The sequence below is a fragment of the Taudactylus pleione genome, unplaced genomic scaffold (genome assembly GCF_031769625.1).
Source record: "Taudactylus pleione unplaced genomic scaffold, aTauple2 ptg000612l, whole genome shotgun sequence".
NCBI classification, from domain to species: domain Eukaryota; kingdom Metazoa; phylum Chordata; class Amphibia; order Anura; family Myobatrachidae; genus Taudactylus; species Taudactylus pleione.
Genome location: NW_028285014.1, coordinates 1,425,047 through 1,446,890, shown reverse-complemented (window position 1 = coordinate 1,446,890; position 21,844 = coordinate 1,425,047). Strand labels below are relative to the sequence as shown.

At 33.7% G+C, this 21,844-nt stretch overlaps 14 non-coding genes across 14 annotated transcripts; all 14 read right to left on the bottom strand.

The window, feature by feature from the left end:
- Nucleotides 1–1,565: 1,565 nt before the first annotated feature.
- On the bottom strand, nucleotides 1,566–1,674 carry TRNAL-CAA (transfer RNA leucine (anticodon CAA)). Its single transcript has 2 exons — nucleotides 1,637–1,674; nucleotides 1,566–1,611 (listed from the first exon to the last, which is right to left on the bottom strand). It is a non-coding gene; the product is annotated as a tRNA-Leu (tRNA).
- Nucleotides 1,675–2,718: 1,044 nt separating this feature from the next.
- On the bottom strand, nucleotides 2,719–2,827 carry TRNAL-CAA (transfer RNA leucine (anticodon CAA)). Its single transcript has 2 exons — nucleotides 2,790–2,827; nucleotides 2,719–2,764 (listed from the first exon to the last, which is right to left on the bottom strand). It is a non-coding gene; the product is annotated as a tRNA-Leu (tRNA).
- Nucleotides 2,828–3,871: 1,044 nt separating this feature from the next.
- On the bottom strand, nucleotides 3,872–3,980 carry TRNAL-CAA (transfer RNA leucine (anticodon CAA)). The gene is made up of 2 exons: nucleotides 3,943–3,980; nucleotides 3,872–3,917 (listed from the first exon to the last, which is right to left on the bottom strand). It is a non-coding gene; the product is annotated as a tRNA-Leu (tRNA).
- Nucleotides 3,981–5,024: 1,044 nt separating this feature from the next.
- Nucleotides 5,025–5,133, bottom strand: TRNAL-CAA (transfer RNA leucine (anticodon CAA)). The gene is made up of 2 exons: nucleotides 5,096–5,133; nucleotides 5,025–5,070 (listed from the first exon to the last, which is right to left on the bottom strand). It is a non-coding gene; the product is annotated as a tRNA-Leu (tRNA).
- A 1,044-nt stretch (nucleotides 5,134–6,177) lies between these two features.
- TRNAL-CAA (transfer RNA leucine (anticodon CAA)) lies at nucleotides 6,178–6,286 on the bottom strand. The gene is made up of 2 exons: nucleotides 6,249–6,286; nucleotides 6,178–6,223 (listed from the first exon to the last, which is right to left on the bottom strand). It is a non-coding gene; the product is annotated as a tRNA-Leu (tRNA).
- Nucleotides 6,287–7,330: 1,044 nt separating this feature from the next.
- Nucleotides 7,331–7,439, bottom strand: TRNAL-CAA (transfer RNA leucine (anticodon CAA)). The gene is made up of 2 exons: nucleotides 7,402–7,439; nucleotides 7,331–7,376 (listed from the first exon to the last, which is right to left on the bottom strand). It is a non-coding gene; the product is annotated as a tRNA-Leu (tRNA).
- A 1,043-nt stretch (nucleotides 7,440–8,482) lies between these two features.
- On the bottom strand, nucleotides 8,483–8,591 carry TRNAL-CAA (transfer RNA leucine (anticodon CAA)). The gene is made up of 2 exons: nucleotides 8,554–8,591; nucleotides 8,483–8,528 (listed from the first exon to the last, which is right to left on the bottom strand). It is a non-coding gene; the product is annotated as a tRNA-Leu (tRNA).
- A 2,197-nt stretch (nucleotides 8,592–10,788) lies between these two features.
- Nucleotides 10,789–10,898, bottom strand: TRNAL-CAA (transfer RNA leucine (anticodon CAA)). The gene is made up of 2 exons: nucleotides 10,860–10,898; nucleotides 10,789–10,834 (listed from the first exon to the last, which is right to left on the bottom strand). It is a non-coding gene; the product is annotated as a tRNA-Leu (tRNA).
- Nucleotides 10,899–11,942: 1,044 nt separating this feature from the next.
- Nucleotides 11,943–12,051, bottom strand: TRNAL-CAA (transfer RNA leucine (anticodon CAA)). The gene is made up of 2 exons: nucleotides 12,014–12,051; nucleotides 11,943–11,988 (listed from the first exon to the last, which is right to left on the bottom strand). It is a non-coding gene; the product is annotated as a tRNA-Leu (tRNA).
- A 3,350-nt stretch (nucleotides 12,052–15,401) lies between these two features.
- On the bottom strand, nucleotides 15,402–15,510 carry TRNAL-CAA (transfer RNA leucine (anticodon CAA)). Its single transcript has 2 exons — nucleotides 15,473–15,510; nucleotides 15,402–15,447 (listed from the first exon to the last, which is right to left on the bottom strand). It is a non-coding gene; the product is annotated as a tRNA-Leu (tRNA).
- A 2,197-nt stretch (nucleotides 15,511–17,707) lies between these two features.
- Nucleotides 17,708–17,816, bottom strand: TRNAL-CAA (transfer RNA leucine (anticodon CAA)). Its single transcript has 2 exons — nucleotides 17,779–17,816; nucleotides 17,708–17,753 (listed from the first exon to the last, which is right to left on the bottom strand). It is a non-coding gene; the product is annotated as a tRNA-Leu (tRNA).
- Nucleotides 17,817–18,861: 1,045 nt separating this feature from the next.
- On the bottom strand, nucleotides 18,862–18,970 carry TRNAL-CAA (transfer RNA leucine (anticodon CAA)). The gene is made up of 2 exons: nucleotides 18,933–18,970; nucleotides 18,862–18,907 (listed from the first exon to the last, which is right to left on the bottom strand). It is a non-coding gene; the product is annotated as a tRNA-Leu (tRNA).
- A 1,044-nt stretch (nucleotides 18,971–20,014) lies between these two features.
- Nucleotides 20,015–20,123, bottom strand: TRNAL-CAA (transfer RNA leucine (anticodon CAA)). Its single transcript has 2 exons — nucleotides 20,086–20,123; nucleotides 20,015–20,060 (listed from the first exon to the last, which is right to left on the bottom strand). It is a non-coding gene; the product is annotated as a tRNA-Leu (tRNA).
- Nucleotides 20,124–21,166: 1,043 nt separating this feature from the next.
- TRNAL-CAA (transfer RNA leucine (anticodon CAA)) lies at nucleotides 21,167–21,275 on the bottom strand. Its single transcript has 2 exons — nucleotides 21,238–21,275; nucleotides 21,167–21,212 (listed from the first exon to the last, which is right to left on the bottom strand). It is a non-coding gene; the product is annotated as a tRNA-Leu (tRNA).
- Nucleotides 21,276–21,844: the final 569 nt, after the last annotated feature.

Here is a 21,844-nt window from a genome sequence, read left to right as displayed (position 1 = left end):
GGATACATGAAAAGTAGCAGACTACGTGGGCCAAGTGGTTCTTATCTGCCATCAAATTCTGTTTCTATGTAAAACATTATTTCAACCGTCAATTTCTACATGAACTGAACTTTAGAATTTTAAAACTAATCATAGTGTCTTTATCATTTAAGAATAATTTAATTAATTTAAGTCTAATGTAATTTGATCTTGATTGGAATGTAGATGGGAAAATCGATCAATTCTTAGGTCTTTAAAAGTTTCTATGCCCTTTAATTCATTCAATCATTGTGCTTCATATTGCTTAGAAATAAATGGGATCAAGATATCAATGTCTGGGAGAGGAAAGATTGAAAGACTGTGGATGTCCTGAGCATACTTCTCAATGTCAGTCATTTTGAGTGTAAAACATAACCAAAGAGCAAAAATATATTGTCAGAAGTGGGATTTGAACCTATACCTCTTTACAGAGACCAGAATTCCTATTAACTGGAAGAGTAGAATCTTGAGTCTGGTGTCTTAGACCGCTCGGCCATCCTGACATGCACATCAGTATGTCCAAACCTGCTTCCTGTTAGGGTTTATCATTTTACTATTTATATTTTTGATTGTGATTTTGACAAATAATTTGGCCTTGTTGAAAAAGGGGTCATTAAATCAAGATCTTAGATTAATGCATTTCCTCTAAAAGCTGTTTCTTAAATAACATTATTTAGGAAAAATGGCTCAAGCTAAAGTGTTATCCTTCAAAATTACTGTTGTCACCCTTTACTAAGGTCTTCATCCTAGCAGAACAGATTAGTTTGTCTTAGAAGTAAATTTTATATCACGTTATATGTAAAGTCTAAGAGCCTTAAAATACTTTCGATGCCAATTATTCTTGTGTTTTATGTTTAGATTACTGAATACTAAAAGAATGTTGTGCAAACAATACTTATTCTTCAAAGGAAGAGATGTACAAGAACACGAGGACATGCACTGAAACTGGAGAGAGGTAGACTTAGAGGAAATTTGAAGAAAAATTACTTCAAAGAAAGGGTAGTTGATAAATAGAAAAGCCTCCCATCCGATGTTGTTGAAGCTAAATGGTAAAACAATTTAAACACGCTTGGGATAGGCATAAGAATATCCTTAAGAGAAATGTAAGGAGCAAATAGGATTGAAGTTGCCTAAAGGATACATGAAAAGGAACAGACTACGTGGGCCAAGTGGTTCTTATCTGCCATCAAATTCTGTTTCTATGTAAAACATTATTTCAACAGTCAATTTCTACATGAACTGAACTTTAGAATTTTAAAACTAATCATAGTGTCTTTATCATTTAAGAATAATTTATTTATTTTAAGTCTAATGTAATTTGATCTTGATTGGAATGTAGATGGGAAAATCGATCAATTCTTAGGTCTTTAACAGTTTCTATGCCCTTTAATTCATTCAATCATTGTGCTTCATATTGCTTAGAAATAAATGGGATCAAGATATCAATGTCTGGGAGAGGAAAGATTGAAAGACTGTGGACGTCCTGAGCATACTTCTCAATGTCGGTCATTTTGAGTGTAAAACATAACCAAAGAGCAAGAAAATATTGTCAGAAGTGGGATTTGAACCCAGGCCTCTTTACAGAGACCAGAATTCCCATTAACTGGAAGAGAAGAATCTTGAGTCTGGCGCCTTAGACCGCTCGGCCATCCTGACAAGCACATCAGTATGTCCGAACCTGCTGTCTGTTAGGGTTAATCAATTTACTATTTATATTTTTATTTGTGATTTTGACAAATAATTTGGACTTGTTGAAAAAGGGGTCATTAAATCAAGATCTTAGATTAATGCATTTCCTCTAAAAGCTGTTTCTAAAATAACATTATTTAGGAAAAATGGCTCAAGCTAAAGTGTTTTCCTTCAAAATTACTGTTGCCACCCTTTACTAAGGTCTTCATCCTAGCAGAACAGAGTAGTTTGTCTTAGAAGTAAATTGTATATCATGTTATATGTAAAGTCTAAGAGCCTTAAAATACTTTCAATGCCAATTATTCTTGTGTTTTATGTTTAGATTACTGAATACTAAAAGAATGTTGTGCAAACAATACTTATTCTTCAAAGGAAGAGATGTACAAGAACACGAGGACATGCACTGAAACTGGAGGGAGGTAGACTTAGAGGAAATTTGAAGAAAAATTACTTCACAGAAAGGGTAGTTGATAAATAGAAAAGCCTCCCATCCAATGTTGTTGAAGCTAAATGGTGAAACAATTTAAACACGCTTCGGATAGGCATAGGAATACCCTTAAGAGAAATGTAAGGAGCAAATATGGTTGAAGTTGCCTAAAGGATACATGAAAAGGAGAAGACTACATGGGCCAAGTGGTTCTTATCTGCCATCAAATTCTGTTTCTATGTAATACATTATTTCAATAGCCAATTTCTATATGAACTGAACTTTAGAATTTTAAAACTAATCATAGTGTCTTTATCATTTAAGAATAATTTAATTAATTTAACTCTAATGTAATTTGATCTTGATTGGAATGCAGATGGGAAAATCGATCAATTCTTAGGTCTTTAAAAGTTTCTATGCCCTTTAATTCATTCAATCATTGTGCTTCATATTGCTTAGAAATAAATGGGATCAAGATATCAATGTCTGGGAGAGGAAAGATTGAAAGACTGTGGATGTCCTGAGCATACTTTTCAATGTCGGTCATTTTGAGTGTAAAACATAACCAAAGAGTAAGAAAATATTGTCAGAAGTGGGATTTGAACCCACGCCTCTTTACAGAGACCAGAATTCCCATTAACTGGAAGAGTAGAATCTTGAGTCTGGCGCCTTAGACCACTCGGCCATCCTGACAAGCACATCAGTATATCCAAACCTGCTTCCTGTTAGGGTTTATCATTTTACTATTTATATTTTTGATTGTGATTTTGACAAATAATTTGGACTTGTTGAAAAAGGGGTCATTAAATCAAGATCTTAGATTTATGCATTTCCTCTAAAAGCTGTTTCTTAAATAACATTATTTAGGAAAAATGGCTCAAGCTAAAGTGTTATCCTTCAAAATTACTGTTGCCACCCTTTGCTAAGGTCTTCATCCTAGCAGAACAGATTAGTTTGTCTTAGAAGAAAATTGAATATCATGTTATATGTAAAGTCTAAGAGCCTTAAAATACTTTCGATGCCAATTATTCTTGTGTTTTATGTTTAGATTACTGAATACTAAAAGAATGTTGTGCAAACAATATTTATTCTTCAAAGGAAGAGATGTACAAGAACACGAGGACATGCACTGAAACTGGAGGGAGGTAGACTTAGAGGAAATTTGAAGAAAAATTACTTCACAGAAAGGGTAGTTGATAAAAAGAAAAGCCTCCCATCCGATGTTGTTGAAGCTAAATGGTGAAACAATTTAAACACGCTTCGGATAGGCATAAGAATATCCTTAAGAGAAATGTAAGGAGCAAATAGGGTTGAAGTTGCCTAAAGGATACATGAAAAGGAGCAGACTACGTGGGCCAACTGGTTCTTATCTGCCATCAAATTCTGTTTCTATGTAAAACATTATTTCAACAGTCAATTTCTACATGAACTGAACTTTAGAATTTTAAAACTAATCATAGTGTCTTTATCATTTAAGAATAATTTATTTATTTTAAGTCTAATGTAATTTGATCTTGATTGGAATGTAGATGGGAAAATCGATCAATTCTTAGGTCTTTAACAGTTTCTATGCCCTTTAATTCATTCAATCATTGTGCTTCATATTGCTTAGAAATAAATGGGATCAAGATATCAATGTCTGGGAGAGGAAAGATTGAAAGACTGTGGACGTCCTGAGCATACTTCTCAATGTCGATCATTTTGAGTGTAAAACATAACCAAAGAGCAAGAAAATATTGTCAGAAGTGGGATTTGAACCCAGGCCTCTTTACAGAGACCAGAATTCCCATTAACTGGAAGAGATGAATCTTGAGTCTGGCGCCTTAGACCGCTCGGCCATCCTGACAAGTACATCAGTATGTCCGAACCTGCTGTCTGTTAGGGTTTATCAATTTACTATTTATATTTTTGATTGTGATTTTGACAAATAATTTGGACTTGTTGAAAAAGGGGTCATTAAATCAAGATCTTAGATTAATGCATTTCCTCTAAAAGCTGTTTCTAAAATAACATTATTTAGGAAAAATGGCTCAAGCTAAAGTGTTATCCTTCAAAATTACTGTTGCCACCCTTTACTAAGGTCTTCATCCTAGCAGAACAGAGTAGTTTGTCTTAGAAGTAAATTGTATATCATGTTATATGTAAAGTCTAAGAGCCTTAAAATACTTTCGATGCCAATTATTCTTGTGTTTTATGTTTAGATTACTGAATACTAAAAGAATGTTGTGCAAACAATACTTATTCTTCAAAGGAAGAGATGTACAAGAACACGAGGACATGCACTGAAACTGGAGGGAGGTAGACTTAGAGGAAATTTGAAGAAAAATTACTTCACAGAAAGGGTAGTTGATAAATAGAAAAGCCTCCCATCCAATGTTGTTGAAGCTAAACGGTGAAACAATTTAAACACGCTTCGGATAGGCATAGGAATACCCTTAAGAGAAATGTAAGTAGCAAATATGGTTGAAGTTGCCTAAAGGATACATGAAAAGGAGAAGACTACATGGGCCAAGTGGTTCTTATCTGCCATCAAATTCTGTTTCTATGTAATACATTATTTCAATAGCCAATTTCTATATGAACTGAACTTTAGAATTTTAAAACTAATCATAGTGTCTTTATCATTTAAGAATAATTTAATTAATTTAACTCTAATGTAATTTGATCTTGATTGGAATGCAGATGGGAAAATCGATCAATTCTTAGGTCTTTAAAAGTTTCTATGCCCTTTAATTCATTCAATCATTGTGCTTCATATTGCTTAGAAATAAATGGGATCAAGATATCAATGTCTGGGAGAGGAAAGATTGAAAGACTGTGGATGTCCTGAGCATACTTTTCAATGTCGGTCATTTTGAGTGTAAAACATAACCAAAGAGTAAGAAAATATTGTCAGAAGTGGGATTTGAACCCACGCCTCTTTACAGAGACCAGAATTCCCATTAACTGGAAGAGTAGAATCTTGAGTCTGGCGCCTTAGACCACTCGGCCATCCTGACAAGCACATCAGTATATCCAAACCTGCTTCCTGTTAGGGTTTATCATTTTACTATTTATATTTTTGATTGTGATTTTGACAAATAATTTGGACTTGTTGAAAAAGGGGTCATTAAATCAAGATCTTAGATTTATGCATTTCCTCTAAAAGCTGTTTCTTAAATAACATTATTTAGGAAAAATGGCTCAAGCTAAAGTGTTATCCTTCAAAATTACTGTTGCCACCCTTTGCTAAGGTCTTCATCCTAGCAGAACAGATTAGTTTGTCTTAGAAGAAAATTGAATATCATGTTATATGTAAAGTCTAAGAGCCTTAAAATACTTTCAATGCCAATTATTCTTGTGTTTTATGTTTAGATTACTGAATACTAAAAGAATGTTGTGCAAACAATATTTATTCTTCAAAGGAAGAGATGTACAAGAACACGAGGACATGCACTGAAACTGGAGGGAGGTAGACTTAGAGGAAATTTGAAGAAAAATTACTTCACAGAAAGGGTAGTTGATAAAAAGAAAAGCCTCCCATCCGATGTTGTTGAAGCTAAATGGTGAAACAATTTAAACACGCTTCGGATAGGCATAAGAATATCCTTAAGAGAAATGTAAGGAGCAAATAGGGTTGAAGTTGCCTAAAGGATACATGAAAAGGAGCAGACTACGTGGGCCAAGTGGTTCTTATCTGCCATCAAATTCTGTTTCTATGTAAAACATTATTTCAACAGTCAATTTCTACATGAACTGAACTTTAGAATTTTAAAACTAATCATAGTGTCTTTATCATTTAAGAATAATTTAATTAATTTAAGTCTAATGTAATTTGATCTTGATTGGAATGTAGATGGGAAAATCGATCAATTCTTAGGTCTTTAACAGTTTCTATGCCCTTTAATTCATTCAATCATTGTGCTTCATATTGCTTAGAAATAAATGGGATCAAGATATCAATGTCTGGGAGAGGAAAGATTGAAAGACTGTGGATGTCCTGAGCATACTTCTCAATGTCGGTCATTTTGAGTGTAAAACATAACCAAAGAGCAAGAAAATATTGTCAGAAGTGGGATTTGAACCCACGCCTCTTTACAGAGACCAGAATTCCCATTAACTGGAAGAGTAGAATCTTGAGTCTGGCGCCTTAGACCGCTCGGCCATCCTGACAAGCACATCAGTATGTCCGAACCTGCTGTCTGTTAGGGTTTATCAATTTACTATTTATATTTTTGATTGTGATTTTGACAAATAATTTGGACTTGTTGAAAAAGGGGTTATTAAATCAAGATCTCAGATCAATGCATTTCCTCTAAAAGCTGTTTCTAAAATAACATTATTTAGGAAAAATGGCTCAAGCTAAAGTGTTATCCTTCAAAATTACTGTTGCCACCCTTTACTAAGGTCTTCATCCTAGCAGAACAGATTAGTTTGTCTTAGAAGAAAATTGTATATCATGTTATATGTAAAGTCTAAGAGCCTTAAAATACTTTCGATGCCAATTATCCTTGTGTTTTATGTTTAGATTACTGAATACTAAAAGAATGTTGTACAAACAATATTTATTCTTCAAAGGAAGAGATGTACAAGAACATAAGGACATGCACTGAAACTGAAGGGAGGTAGACTTAGAGGAAATTTGAAGAAAAATTACTTCACAGAAAGGGTAATTGATAAATAGAAAAGCCTCCCATCCGATGTTGTTGAAGCTAAATGGTGAAACAATTTAAATACGCTTCGGATAGGCATAAGAATATCCTTAAAAGAAATGTAAGGAGCAAATAGGGTTGAAGTTACCTAAAGGATACATGAAAAGTAGCAGACTACGTGGGCCAAGTGGTTCTTATCTGCCATCAAATTCTGTTTCTATGTAAAACATTATTTCAACAGTCAATTTCTACATGAACTGAACTTTAGAATTTTAAAACTAATCATAGTGTCTTTATCATTTAAGAATAATTTAATTAATTTAAGTCTAATGTAATTTGATCTTGATTGGAATGTAGATGGGAAAATCGATCAATTCTTAGGTCTTTAAAAGTTTCTATGCCCTTTAATTCATTCAATCATTGTGCTTCATATTGCTTAGAAATAAATGGGATCAAGATATCAATGTCTGGGAGAGGAAAGATTGAAAGACTGTGGATGTCCTGAGCATACTTTTCAATGTCGGTCATTTTGAGTGTAAAACATAACCAAAGAGTAAGAAAATATTGTCAGAAGTGGGATTTGAACCCACGCCTCTTTACAGAGACCAGAATTCCCATTAACTGGAAGAGTAGAATCTTGAGTCTGGCGCCTTAGACCACTCGGCCATCCTGACAAGCACATCAGTATATCCAAACCTGCTTCCTGTTAGGGTTTATCATTTTACTATTTATATTTTTGATTGTGATTTTGACAAATAATTTGGACTTGTTGAAAAAGGGGTCATTAAATCAAGATCTTAGATTTATGCATTTCCTCTAAAAGCTGTTTCTTAAATAACATTATTTAGGAAAAATGGCTCAAGCTAAAGTGTTATCCTTCAAAATTACTGTTGCCACCCTTTGCTAAGGTCTTCATCCTAGCAGAACAGATTAGTTTGTCTTAGAAGAAAATTGAATATCATGTTATATGTAAAGTCTAAGAGCCTTAAAATACTTTCGATGCCAATTATTCTTGTGTTTTATGTTTAGATTACTGAATACTAAAAGAATGTTGTGCAAACAATATTTATTCTTCAAAGGAAGAGATGTACAAGAACACGAGGACATGCACTGAAACTGGAGGGAGGTAGACTTAGAGGAAATTTGAAGAAAAATTACTTCACAGAAAGGGTAGTTGATAAAAAGAAAAGCCTCCCATCCGATGTTGTTGAAGCTAAATGGTGAAACAATTTAAACACGCTTCGGATAGGCATAAGAATATCCTTAAGAGAAATGTAAGGAGCAAATAGGGTTGAAGTTGCCTAAAGGATACATGAAAAGGAGCAGACTACGTGGGCCAAGTGGTTCTTATCTGCCATCAAATTCTGTTTCTATGTAAAACATTATTTCAACAGTCAATTTCTACATGAACTGAACTTTAGAATTTTAAAACTGATCATAGTGTCTTTATCATTTAAGAATAATTTAATTAATTTAAGTCTAATGTAATTTGATCTTGATTGGAATGTAGATGGGAAAATCGATCATTCTTAGGTCTTTAACAGTTTCTATGCCCTTTAATTCATTCAATCATTGTGCTTCATATTGCTTAGAAATAAATGGGATCAAGATATCAATGTCTGGGAGAGGAAAGATTGAAAGACTGTGGATGTCCTGAGCATACTTCTCAATGTCGGTCATTTTGAGTGTAAAACATAACCAAAGAGCAAGAAAATATTGTCAGAAGTGGGATTTGAACCCACGCCTCTTTACAGAGACCAGAATTCCCATTAACTGGAAGAGTAGAATCTTGAGTCTGGCGCCTTAGACCGCTCGGCCATCCTGACAAGCACATCAGTATGTCCGAACCTGCTGTCTGTTAGGGTTTATCAATTTACTATTTATATTTTTGATTGTGATTTTGACAAATAATTTGGACTTGTTGAAAAAGGGGTTATTAAATCAAGATCTTAGATCAATGCATTTCCTCTAAAAGCTGTTTCTAAAATAACATTATTTAGGAAAAATGGCTCAAGCTAAAGTGTTATCCTTCAAAATTACTGTTGCCACCCTTTACTAAGGTCTTCATCCTAGCAGAACAGATTAGTTTGTCTTAGAAGAAAATTGTATATCATGTTATATGTAAAGTCTAAGAGCCTTAAAATACTTTCGATGCCAATTATCCTTGTGTTTTATGTTTAGATTACTGAATACTAAAAGAATGTTGTACAAACAATATTTATTCTTCAAAGGAAGAGATGTACAAGAACATAAGGACATGCACTGAAACTGAAGGGAGGTAGACTTAGAGGAAATTTGAAGAAAAATTACTTCACAGAAAGGGTAATTGATAAATAGAAAAGCCTCCCATCCGATGTTGTTGAAGCTAAATGGTGAAACAATTTAAATACGCTTCGGATAGGCATAAGAATATCCTTAAAAGAAATGTAAGGAGCAAATAGGGTTGAAGTTACCTAAAGGATACATGAAAAGTAGCAGACTACGTGGGCCAAGTGGTTCTTATCTGCCATCAAATTCTGTTTCTATGTAAAACATTATTTCAACCGCCAATTTCTACATGAACTGAACTTTAGAATTTTAAAACTAATCATAGTGTCTTTATCATTTAAGAATAATTTAATTAATTTAAGTCTAATGTAATTTGATCTTGATTGGAATGTAGATGGGAAAATCGATCAATTCTTAGGTCTTTAAAAGTTTCTATGCCCTTTAATTCATTCAATCATTGTGCTTCATATTGCTTAGAAATAAATGGGATCAAGATATCAATGTCTGGGAGAGGAAAGATTGAAAGACTGTGGATGTCCTGAGCATACTTCTCAATGTCAGTCATTTTGAGTGTAAAACATAACCAAAGAGCAAAAATATATTGTCAGAAGTGGGATTTGAACCTATACCTCTTTACAGAGACCAGATTTCCTATTAACTGGAAGAGTAGAATCTTGAGTCTGGTGTCTTAGACCGCTCGGCCATCCTGACATGCACATCAGTATGTCCAAACCTGCTTCCTGTTAGGGTTTATCATTTTACTATTTATATTTTTGATTGTGATTTTGACAAATAATTTGGCCTTGTTGAAAAAGGGGTCATTAAATCAAGATCTTAGATTAATGCATTTCCTCTAAAAGCTGTTTCTTAAATAACATTATTTAGGAAAAATGGCTCAAGCTAAAGTGTTATCCTTCAAAATTACTGTTGTCACCCTTTACTAAGGTCTTCATCCTAGCAGAACAGATTAGTTTGTCTTAGAAGTAAATTTTATATCACGTTATATGTAAAGTCTAAGAGCCTTAAAATACTTTCGATGCCAATTATTCTTGTGTTTTATGTTTAGATTACTGAATACTAAAAGAATGTTGTGCAAACAATACTTATTCTTCAAAGGAAGAGATGTACAAGAACACGAGGACATGCACTGAAACTGGAGAGAGGTAGACTTAGAGGAAATTTGAAGAAAAATTACTTCAAAGAAAGGGTAGTTGATAAATAGAAAAGCCTCCCATCCGATGTTGTTGAAGCTAAATGGTAAAACAATTTAAACACGCTTGGGATAGGCATAAGAATATCCTTAAGAGAAATGTAAGGAGCAAATAGGATTGAAGTTGCCTAAAGGATACATGAAAAGGAGCAGACTACGTGGGCCAAGTGGTTCTTATCTGCCATCAAATTCTGTTTCTATGTAAAACATTATTTCAACAGTCAATTTCTACATGAACTGAACTTTAGAATTTTAAAACTAATCATAGTGTCTTTATCATTTAAGAATAATTTATTTAATTTAAGTCTAATGTAATTTGATCTTGATTGGAATGTAGATGGGAAAATCGATCAATTCTTAGGTCTTTAACAGTTTCTATGCCCTTTAATTCATTCAATCATTGTGCTTCATATTGCTTAGAAATAAATGGGATCAAGATATCAATGTCTGGGAGAGGAAAGATTGAAAGACTGTGGACGTCCTGAGCATACTTCTCAATGTCGGTAATTTTGAGTGTAAAACATAACCAAAGAGCAATAAAATATTGTCAGAAGTGGGATTTGAACCCAGGCCTCTTTACAGAGACCAGAATTCCCATTAACTGGAAGAGAAGAATCTTGAGTCTGGCGCCTTTAGACCGCTCGGCCATCCTGACAAGCACATCAGTATGTCCGAACCTGCTGTCTGTTAGGGTTTATCAATTTACTATTTATATTTTTGATTGTGATTTTGACAAATAATTTGGACTTGTTGAAAAAGGGGTCATTAAATCAAGATCTTAGATTAATGCATTTCCTCTAAAAGCTGTTTCTAAAATAACATTATTTAGGAAAAATGGCTCAAGCTAAAGTGTTATCCTTCAAAATTACTGTTGCCACCCTTTACTAAGGTCTTCATCCTAGCAGAACAGAGTAGTTTGTCTTAGAAGTAAATTGTATATCATGTTATATGTAAAGTCTAAGAGCCTTAAAATACTTTCGATGCCAATTATTCTTGTGTTTTATGTTTAGATTACTGAATACTAAAAGAATGTTGTGCAAACAATACTTATTCTTCAAAGGAAGAGATGTACAAGAACACGAGGACATGCACTGAAACTGGAGGGAGGTAGACTTAGAGAAAATTTGAAGAAAAATTACTTCACAGAAAGGGTAGTTGATAAATAGAAAAGCCTCCCATCCAATGTTGTTGAAGCTAAACGGTGAAACAATTTAAACACGCTTCGGATAGGCATAGGAATACCCTTAAGAGAAATGTAAGGAGCAAATATGGTTGAAGTTGCCTAAAGGATACATGAAAAGGAGAAGACTACATGGGCCAAGTGGTTCTTATCTGCCATCAAATTCTGTTTCTATGTAATACATTATTTCAATAGCCAATTTCTATATGAACTGAACTTTAGAATTTTAAAACTAATCATAGTGTCTTTATCATTTAAGAATAATTTAATTAATTTAACTCTAATGTAATTTGATCTTGATTGGAATGCAGATGGGAAAATCGATCAATTCTTAGGTCTTTAAAAGTTTCTATGCCCTTTAATTCATTCAATCATTGTGCTTCATATTGCTTAGAAATAAATGGGATCAAGATATCAATGTCTGGGAGAGGAAAGATTGAAAGACTGTGGATGTCCTGAGCATACTTTTCAATGTCGGTCATTTTGAGTGTAAAACATAACCAAAGAGTAAGAAAATATTGTCAGAAGTGGGATTTGAACCCACGCCTCTTTACAGAGACCAGAATTCCCATTAACTGGAAGAGTAGAATCTTGAGTCTGGCACCTTAGACCACTCGGCCATCCTGACAAGCACGTCAGTATATCCAAACCTGCTTCCTGTTAGGGTTTATCATTTTACTATTTATATTTTTGATTGTGATTTTGACAAATAATTTGGACTTGTTGAAAAAGGGGTCATTAAATCAAGATCTTAGATTTATGCATTTCCTCTAAAAGCTGTTTCTTAAATAACATTATTTAGGAAAAATGGCTCAAGCTAAAGTGTTATCCTTCAAAATTACTGTTGCCACCCTTTGCTAAGGTCTTCATCCTAGCAGAACAGATTAGTTTGTCTTAGAAGAAAATTGAATATCATGTTATATGTAAAGTCTAAGAGCCTTAAAATACTTTCGATGCCAATTATTCTTGTGTTTTATGTTTAGATTACTGAATACTAAAAGAATGTTGTGCAAACAATATTTATTCTTCAAAGGAAGAGATGTACAAGAACACGAGGACATGCACTGAAACTGGAGGGAGGTAGACTTAGAGGAAATTTGAAGAAAAATTACTTCACAGAAAGGGTAGTTGATAAAAAGAAAAGCCTCCCATCCGATGTTGTTGAAGCTAAATGGTGAAACAATTTAAACACGCTTCGGATAGGCATAAGAATATCCTTAAGAGAAATGTAAGGAGCAAATAGGGTTGAAGTTGCCTAAAGGATACATGAAAAGGAGCAGACTACGTGGGCCAAGTGGTTCTTATCTGCCATCAAATTCTGTTTCTATGTAAAACATTATTTCAACAGTCAATTTCTACATGAACTGAACTTTAGAATTTTAAAACTAATCATAGTGTCTTTATCATTTAAGAATAATTTAATTAATTTAAGTCTAATGTAATTTGATCTTGATTGGAATGTAGATGGGAAAATCGATCAATTCTTAGGTCTTTAACAGTTTCTATGCCCTTTAATTCATTCAATCATTGTGCTTCATATTGCTTAGAAATAAATGGGATCAAGATATCAATGTCTGGGAGAGGAAAGATTGAAAGACTGTGGATGTCCTGAGCATACTTCTCAATGTCGGTCATTTTGAGTGTAAAACATAACCAAAGAGCAAGAAAATATTGTCAGAAGTGGGATTTGAACTTACGCCTCTTTACAGAGACCAGAATTCCCATTAACTGGAAGAGTAGAATCTTGAGTCTGGCGCCTTAGACCGCTCGGCCATCCTGACAAGCACATCAGTATGTCCGAACCTGCTGTCTGTTAGGGTTTATCAATTTACTATTTATATTTTTGATTGTGATTTTGACAAATAATTTGGACTTGTTGAAAAAGGGGTTATTAAATCAAGATCTTAGATCAATGCATTTCCTCTAAAAGCTGTTTCTAAAATAACATTATTTAGGAAAAATGGCTCAAGCTAAAGTGTTATCCTTCAAAATTACTGTTGCCACCCTTTACTAAGGTCTTCATCCTAGCAGAACAGATTAGTTTGTCTTAGAAGTAAATTGTATATCATGTTATATGTAAAGTCTAAGAGCCTTAAAATACTTTCGATGCCAATTATTATTGAGTTTTATGTTTAGATTACTGAATACTAAAAGAATGTTGTGCAAACAATACTTATTCTTCAAAGGAAGAGATGTACAAGAACACGAGGACATGCACTGAAACTGGAGGGAGGTAGACTTAGAGGAAATTTGATGAAAAATTACTTCACAGAAAGGGTAGTTGATAAATAGAAAAGCCTCCCATCCAATCTTGTTGAAGCTAAACAGTGAAACAATTTAAACACGCTTCGGATAGGCATAAGAATATCCTTAAGAGAAATGTAAGGAGCAAATATGGTTGAAGTTGCCTAAAGGATACATGAAAAGGAGCAGACTACATGGGCCAAGTGGTTCTTATCTGCCATCAAATTCTGTTTCTATGTAATACATTATTTCAATAGCCAATTTCTATATGAACTGAACTTTAGAATTTTAAAACTAATCATAGTGTCTTTATCATTTAAGAATAATTTAATTAATTTAACTCTAATGTAATTTGATCTTGATTGGAATGCAGATGGGAAAATCGATCAATTCTTAGGTCTTTAAAAGTTTCTATGCCCTTTAATTCATTCAATCATTGTGCTTCATATTGCTTAGAAATAAATGGGATCAAGATATCAATGTCTGGGAGAGGAAAGATTGTAAGACTGTGGATGTCCTGAGCATACCTCTCAATGTCGGTCATTTTGAGTGTAAAACATAACCAAAGAGCAAGAAAATATTGTCAGAAGTGGGATTTGAACCTATACCTCTTTACAGAGACCAGAATTACCATTAACTGAAAGAGTAGAACCTTGAGTCTGGCGCCTCAGACCGCTCGGCAATCCTGACAAGCACATCAGTATTTCCAAACCTGCTTCCTGTTAGGGTTTATCATTTTACTATTTATATTTTTGATTGTGATTTTGACAAATAATTTCGACTTGTTAAAAAAGGGTTCATTAAATCAAGATCTTAGATCAATGCATTTCCTCTAAAAGCTGTTTCTTAAATAACATTATTTAGGAAAAATGGCTCAAGCTAAAGTGTTATCCTTCAAAATTACTGTTGCCACCCTTTACTAAGGTCTTCATCCTAGCAGAACAGATTAGTTTGTCTTAGAAATAAATTGTATATCACATTATATGTAAAGTCTAAGAGCCTTAAAATACTTTCGATGCCAATTATTCTTGTGTTTTATGTTTAGATTACTGAATACTAAAAGAATGTTGTGCAAGCAATACTTATTCTTCAAAGGAAGAGATGTACAAGAACACGAGGACATGCACTGAAACTGGAGGGAGGTAGACTTAGAGGAAATTTGAAGAAAAATTACTTCACAGAAAGGGGAGTTGATAAAAAGAAAAGCCTCCCATCCGATGTTGTTGAAGCTAAATGGTGAAACAATTTAAACACGCTTCGGATAGGCATAAGAATATCCTTAAGAGAAATGTAAGGAGCAAACAGGGCTGAAGTTGCCTAAAGGATACATGAAAAGGAGCAGACTACATGGGCCAAGTGGTTCTTATCTGCCATCAAATTCTGTTTCTATGTAATACATTATTTCAATAGCCACTTTCTATATGAACTGAACTTTAGAATTTTAAAACTGATCATAGTGTCTTTATCATTTAAGAATAATTTAATTAATTTAAGTCTAATGTAATTTGACCTTGATTGGAATGTAGATGGGAAAATCGATCAATTCTTAGGTCTTTAAAAGTTTCTATGCCCTTTAATTCATTCAATCATTGTGCTTCATATTGCTTAGAAATAAATGGGATCAAGATATCAATGTCTGGGAGAGGAAAGATTGAAAGACTGTGGATGTCCTGAGCATACTTCTCAATGTCGGTCATTTTGAGTGTAAAACATAACCAAAGAGCAAGAAAATATTGTCAGAAGTGGGATTTGAACCCACGCCTCTTTACAGAGACCAGAATTCCCATTAACTGGAAGAGTAGAATCTTGAGTCTGGCGCCTTAGACCGCTCGGCCATCCTGACAAGCACATCAGTATGTCCGAACCTGCTGTCTGTTAGGGTTTATCAATTTACTATTTATATTTTTGATTGTGATTTTGACAAATAATTTGGACTTGTTGAAAAAGGGGTTATTAAATCAAGATCTTAGATCAATGCATTTCCTCTAAAAGCTGTTTCTAAAATAACATTATTTAGGAAAAATGGCTCAAGCTAAAGTGTTATCCTTCAAAATTACTGTTGCCACCCTTTACTAAGGTCTTCATCCTAGCAGAACAGATTAGTTTGTCTTAGAAGTAAATTGTATATCATGTTATATGTAAAGTCTAAGAGCCTTAAAATACTTTCGATGCCAATTATTATTGAGTTTTATGTTTAGATTACTGAATACTAAAAGAATGTTGTGCAAACAATACTTATTCTTCAAAGGAAGAGATGTACAAGAACACGAGGACATGCACTGAAACTGGAGGGAGGTAGACTTAGAGGAAATTTGAAGAAAAATTACTTCACAGAAAGGGTAGTTGATAAATAGAAAAGCCTCCCATCCAATCTTGTTGAAGCTAAACAGTGAAACAATTTAAACACGCTTCGGATAGGCATAAGAATATCCTTAAGAGAAATGTAAGGAGCAAATATGGTTGAAGTTGCCTAAAGGATACATGAAAAGGAGCAGACTACATGGGCCAAGTGGTTCTTATCTGCCATCAAATTCTGTTTCTATGTAATACATTATTTCAATAGCCAATTTCTATATGAACTGAACTTTAGAATTTTAAAACTAATCATAGTGTCTTTATCATTTAAGAATAATTTAATTAATTTAACTCTAATGTAATTTGATCTTGATTGGAATGCAGATGGGAAAATCGATCAATTCTTAGGTCTTTAAAAGTTTCTATGCCCTTTAATTCATTCAATCATTGTGCTTCATATTGCTTAGAAATAAATGGGATCAAGATATCAATGTCTGGGAGAGGAAAGATTGTAAGACTGTGGATGTCCTGAGCATACCTCTCAATGTCGGTCATTTTGAGTGTAAAACATAACCAAAGAGCAAGAAAATATTGTCAGAAGTGGGATTTGAACCTATACCTCTTTACAGAGACCAGAATTACCATTAACTGAAAGAGTAGAACCTTGAGTCTGGCGCCTCAAACCGCTCGGCAATCCTGACAAGCACATCAGTATTTCCAAACCTGCTTCCTGTTAGGGTTTATCATTTTACTATTTATATTTTTGATTGTGATTTTGACAAATAATTTCGACTTGTTGAAAAAGGGTTCATTAAATCAAGATCTTAGATCAATGCATTTCCTCTAAAAGCTGTTTCTTAAATAACATTATTTAGGAAAAATGGCTCAAGCTAAAGTGTTATCCTTCAAAATTACTGTTGCCACCCTTTACTAAGGTCTTCATCCTAGCAGAACAGATTAGTTTGTCTTAGAAGTAAATTGTATATCACGTTATATGTAAAGTCTAAGAGCCTTAAAATACTTTCGATGCCAATTATTCTTGTGTTTTATGTTTAGATTACTGAATACTAAAAGAATGTTGTGCAAGCAATACTTATTCTTCAAAGGAAGAGATGTACAAGAACACGAGGACATGCACTGAAACTGGAGGGAGGTAGACTTAGAGGAAATTTGAAGAAAAATTACTTCACAGAAAGGGGAGTTGATAAAAAGAAAAGCCTCCCATCCGATGTTGTTGAAGCTAAATGGTGAAACAATTTAAACACGCTTCGGATAGGCATAAGAATATCCTTAAGAGAAATGTAAGGAGCAAACAGGGCTGAAGTTGCCTAAAGGATACATGAAAAGGAGCAGACTACATGGGCCAAGTGGTTCTTATCTGCCATCAAATTCTGTTTCTATGTAATACATTATTTCAATAGCCACTTTCTATATGAACTGAACTTTAGAATTTTAAAACTGATCATCATGTCTTTATCATTTAAGAATAATTTAATTAATTTAAGTCTAATGTAATTTGACCTTGATTGGAATGTAGATGGGAAAATCGATCAATTCTTAGGTCTTTAAAAGTTTCTATGCCCTTTAATTCATTCAATCATTGTGCTTCATATTGCTTAGAAATAAATGGGATCAAGATATCAATGTCTGGGAGAGGAAAGATTGAAAGACTGTGGATGTCCTGAGCATACTTCTCAATGTCGGTCATTTTGAGTGTAAATCATAACCAAAGAGTAAGAAATTATTGTCAGAAGTGGGATTTGAACACACGCCTCTTTACAGAGACCAGAATTCCCATTAACTGGAAGAGTAGAATCTTGAGTCTGGCGCCTTAGACCACTCGGCCATCCTGACAAGCACATCAGTATATCCGAACCTGCTTCCTGTTAGGGTTTATCATTTTACTATTTATATTTTTGATTGTGATTTTGACAAATAATTTGGACTTGTTGAAAAAGGGGTCATTAAATCAAGATCTTAGATTCATGCATTTCCTCTAAAAGCTGTTTCTTAAATAACATTATTTAGGAAAAATGGCTCAAGCTAAAGTGTTATCCTTCAAAATTACTGTTGCCACCCTTTACTAAGGTCTTCATCCTAGCAGAACAGATTAGTTTGTCTTAGAAGTAAATTGTATATCACGTTATATGTAATGTCTAAGAGCCTTAAAATACTTTTGATGCCAATTATTCTTGTGTTTTATGTTTAGATTACTGAATACTAAAAGAATGTTGTGCAAACAATACTTATTCTTCAAAGGAAGAGATGTACAAGAACACGAGGACATGCACTGAAACTGGAGGGAGGTAGACTTAGAGGAAATTTGATGAAAAATTACTTCACAGAAAGGGTAGTTGATAAATAGAAAAGCCTCCCAAACCGATGTTGTTGAAGCTAAACGGTGAAACAATTTAAACACGCTTCGCATAGGCATAAGAATATCCTTAAGAGAAATGTAAGGAGCAAATAGGGTTGAAGTTGCCTAAAGGATACATGAAAAGGAGCAGACTACATGGGCCAAGTGGTTCTTATCTGCCATCAAATTCTGATTCTATGTAATACATTATTTCAATAGCCAATTTCTACATGAACTGAACTATAGAATTTTAAAACTAATCATAGTGTCTTTATCATTTAAGAATAATTTAATTAATTTAACTCTAATGTAATTTGATCTTGATTGGAATGTAGATGGGAAAATCGATCAATTCTTAGGTCTTTAAAAGTTTCTATGCCCTTTAATTCATTCAATCATTGTGCTTCATATTGCTTAGAAATAAATGGGATCAAGATATCAATGTCTGGGAGAGGAAAGATTGAAAGACTGTGGATGTCCTGAGCATACTTCTCAATGTCGGTCATTTTGAGTGTAAAACATAACCAAAGAGTAAGAAATTATTGTCAGAAGTGGGATTTGAACCCACGCCTCTTTACAGAGACCAGAATTCCCATTAACTGGAAGAGTAGAATCTTGAGTCTGGCGCCTTAGACCACTCGGCCATCCTGACAAGCACATCAGTATATCCAAACCTGCTTCCTGTTAGGGTTTATCATTTTACTATTTATATTTTTGATTGTGATTTTGACAAATAATTTGGACTTGTTGAAAAAGGGGTCATTAAATCAAGATCTTAGATTTATGCATTTCCTCTAAAAGCTGTTTCTTAAATAACATTATTTAGGAAAAATGGCTCAAGCTAAAGTGTTATCCTTCAAAATTACTGTTGCCACCCTTTACTAAGGTCTTCATCCTAGCAGAACAGATTATTTTGTCTTAGAAGAAAATTGAATATCTTGTTATATGTAAAGTCTAAGAGCATTAAAATACTTTCGATGCCAATTATTCTTGTGTTTTATGTTTAGATTACTGAATACTAAAAGAATGTTGTGCAAACAATATTTATTCTTCAAAGGAAGAGATGTACAAGAACATGAGGACATGCACTGAAACTGAAGGGAGGTAGACTTAGAGGAAATTTGAAGAAAAATTACTTCACAGAAAGGGTAATTGATAAATAGAAAAGCCTCCCATCCGATGTTGTTGAAGCTAAATGGTGAAACAATTTAAATACGCTTCGGATAGGCATAAGAATATCCTTAAAAGAAATGTAAGGAGCAAATAGGGTTGAAGTTACCTAAAGGATACATGAAAAGTAGCAGACTACGTGGGCCAAGTGGTTCTTATCTGCCATCAAATTCTGTTTCTATGTAAAACATTATTTCAACCGCCAATTTCTACATGAACTGAACTTTAGAATTTTAAAACTAATCATAGTGTCTTTATCATTTAAGAATAATTTAATTAATTTAAGTCTAATGTAATTTGATCTTGATTGGAATGTAGATGGGAAAATCGATCAATTCTTAGGTCTTTAAAAGTTTCTATGCCCTTTAATTCATTCAATCATTGTGCTTCATATTGCTTAGAAATAAATGGGATCAAGATATCAATGTCTGGGAGAGGAAAGATTGAAAGACTGTGGATGTCCTGAGCATACTTTTCAATGTCGGTCATTTTGAGTGTAAAACATAACCAAAGAGTAAGAAAATATTGTCAGAAGTGGGATTTGAACCCACGCCTCTTTACAGAGACCAGAATTCCCATTAACTGGAAGAGTAGAATCTTGAGTCTGGCGCCTTAGACCACTCGGCCATCCTGACAAGCACATCAGTATATCCAAACCTGCTTCCTGTTAGGGTTTATCATTTTACTATTTATATTTTTGATTGTGATTTTGACAAATAATTTGGACTTGTTGAAAAAGGGGTCATTAAATCAAGATCTTAGATTTATGCATTTCCTCTAAAAGCTGTTTCTTAAATAACATTATTTAGGAAAAATGGCTCAAGCTAAAGTGTTATCCTTCAAAATTACTGTTGCCACCCTTTGCTAAGGTCTTCATCCTAGCAGAACAGATTAGTTTGTCTTAGAAGAAAATTGAATATCATGTTATATGTAAAGTCTAAGAGCCTTAAAATACTTTCGATGCCAATTATTCTTGTGTTTTATGTTTAGATTACTGAATACTAAAAGAATGTTGTGCAAACAATATTTATTCTTCAAAGGAAGAGATGTACAAGAACACGAGGACATGCACTGAAACTGGAGGGAGGTAGACTTAGAGGAAATTTGAAGAAAAATTACTTCACAGAAAGGGTAGTTGATAAAAAGAAAAGCCTCCCATCCGATGTTGTTGAAGCTAAATGGTGAAACAATTTAAACACGCTTCGGATAGGCATAAGAATATCCTTAAGAGAAATGTAAGGAGCAAATAGGGTTGAAGTTGCCTAAAGGATACATGAAAAGGAGCAGACTACGTGGGCCAAGTGGTTCTTATCTGCCATCAAATTCTGTTTCTATGTAAAACATTATTTCAACAGTCAATTTCTACATGAACTGAACTTTAGAATTTTAAAACTGATCATAGTGTCTTTATCATTTAAGAATAATTTAATTAATTTAAGTCTAATGTAATTTGATCTTGATTGGAATGTAGATGGGAAAATCGATCATTCTTAGGTCTTTAACAGTTTCTATGCCCTTTAATTCATTCAATCATTGTGCTTCATATTGCTTAGAAATAAATGGGATCAAGATATCAATGTCTGGGAGAGGAAAGATTGAAAGACTGTGGATGTCCTGAGCATACTTCTCAATGTCGGTCATTTTGAGTGTAAAACATAACCAAAGAGCAAGAAAATATTGTCAGAAGTGGGATTTGAACCCACGCCTCTTTACAGAGACCAGAATTCCCATTAACTGGAAGAGTAGAATCTTGAGTCTGGCGCCTTAGACCGCTCGGCCATCCTGACAAGCACATCAGTATGTCCGAACCTGCTGTCTGTTAGGGTTTATCAATTTACTATTTATATTTTTGATTGTGATTTTGACAAATAATTTGGACTTGTTGAAAAAGGGGTTATTAAATCAAGATCTTAGATCAATGCATTTCCTCTAAAAGCTGTTTCTAAAATAACATTATTTAGGAAAAATGGCTCAAGCTAAAGTGTTATCCTTCAAAATTACTGTTGCCACCCTTTACTAAGGTCTTCATCCTAGCAGAACAGATTAGTTTGTCTTAGAAGAAAATTGTATATCATGTTATATGTAAAGTCTAAGAGCCTTAAAATACTTTCGATGCCAATTATCCTTGTGTTTTATGTTTAGATTACTGAATACTAAAAGAATGTTGTACAAACAATATTTATTCTTCAAAGGAAGAGATGTACAAGAACATAAGGACATGCACTGAAACTGAAGGGAGGTAGACTTAGAGGAAATTTGAAGAAAAATTACTTCACAGAAAGGGTAATTGATAAATAGAAAAGCCTCCCATCCGATGTTGTTGAAGCTAAATGGTGAAACAATTTAAATACGCTTC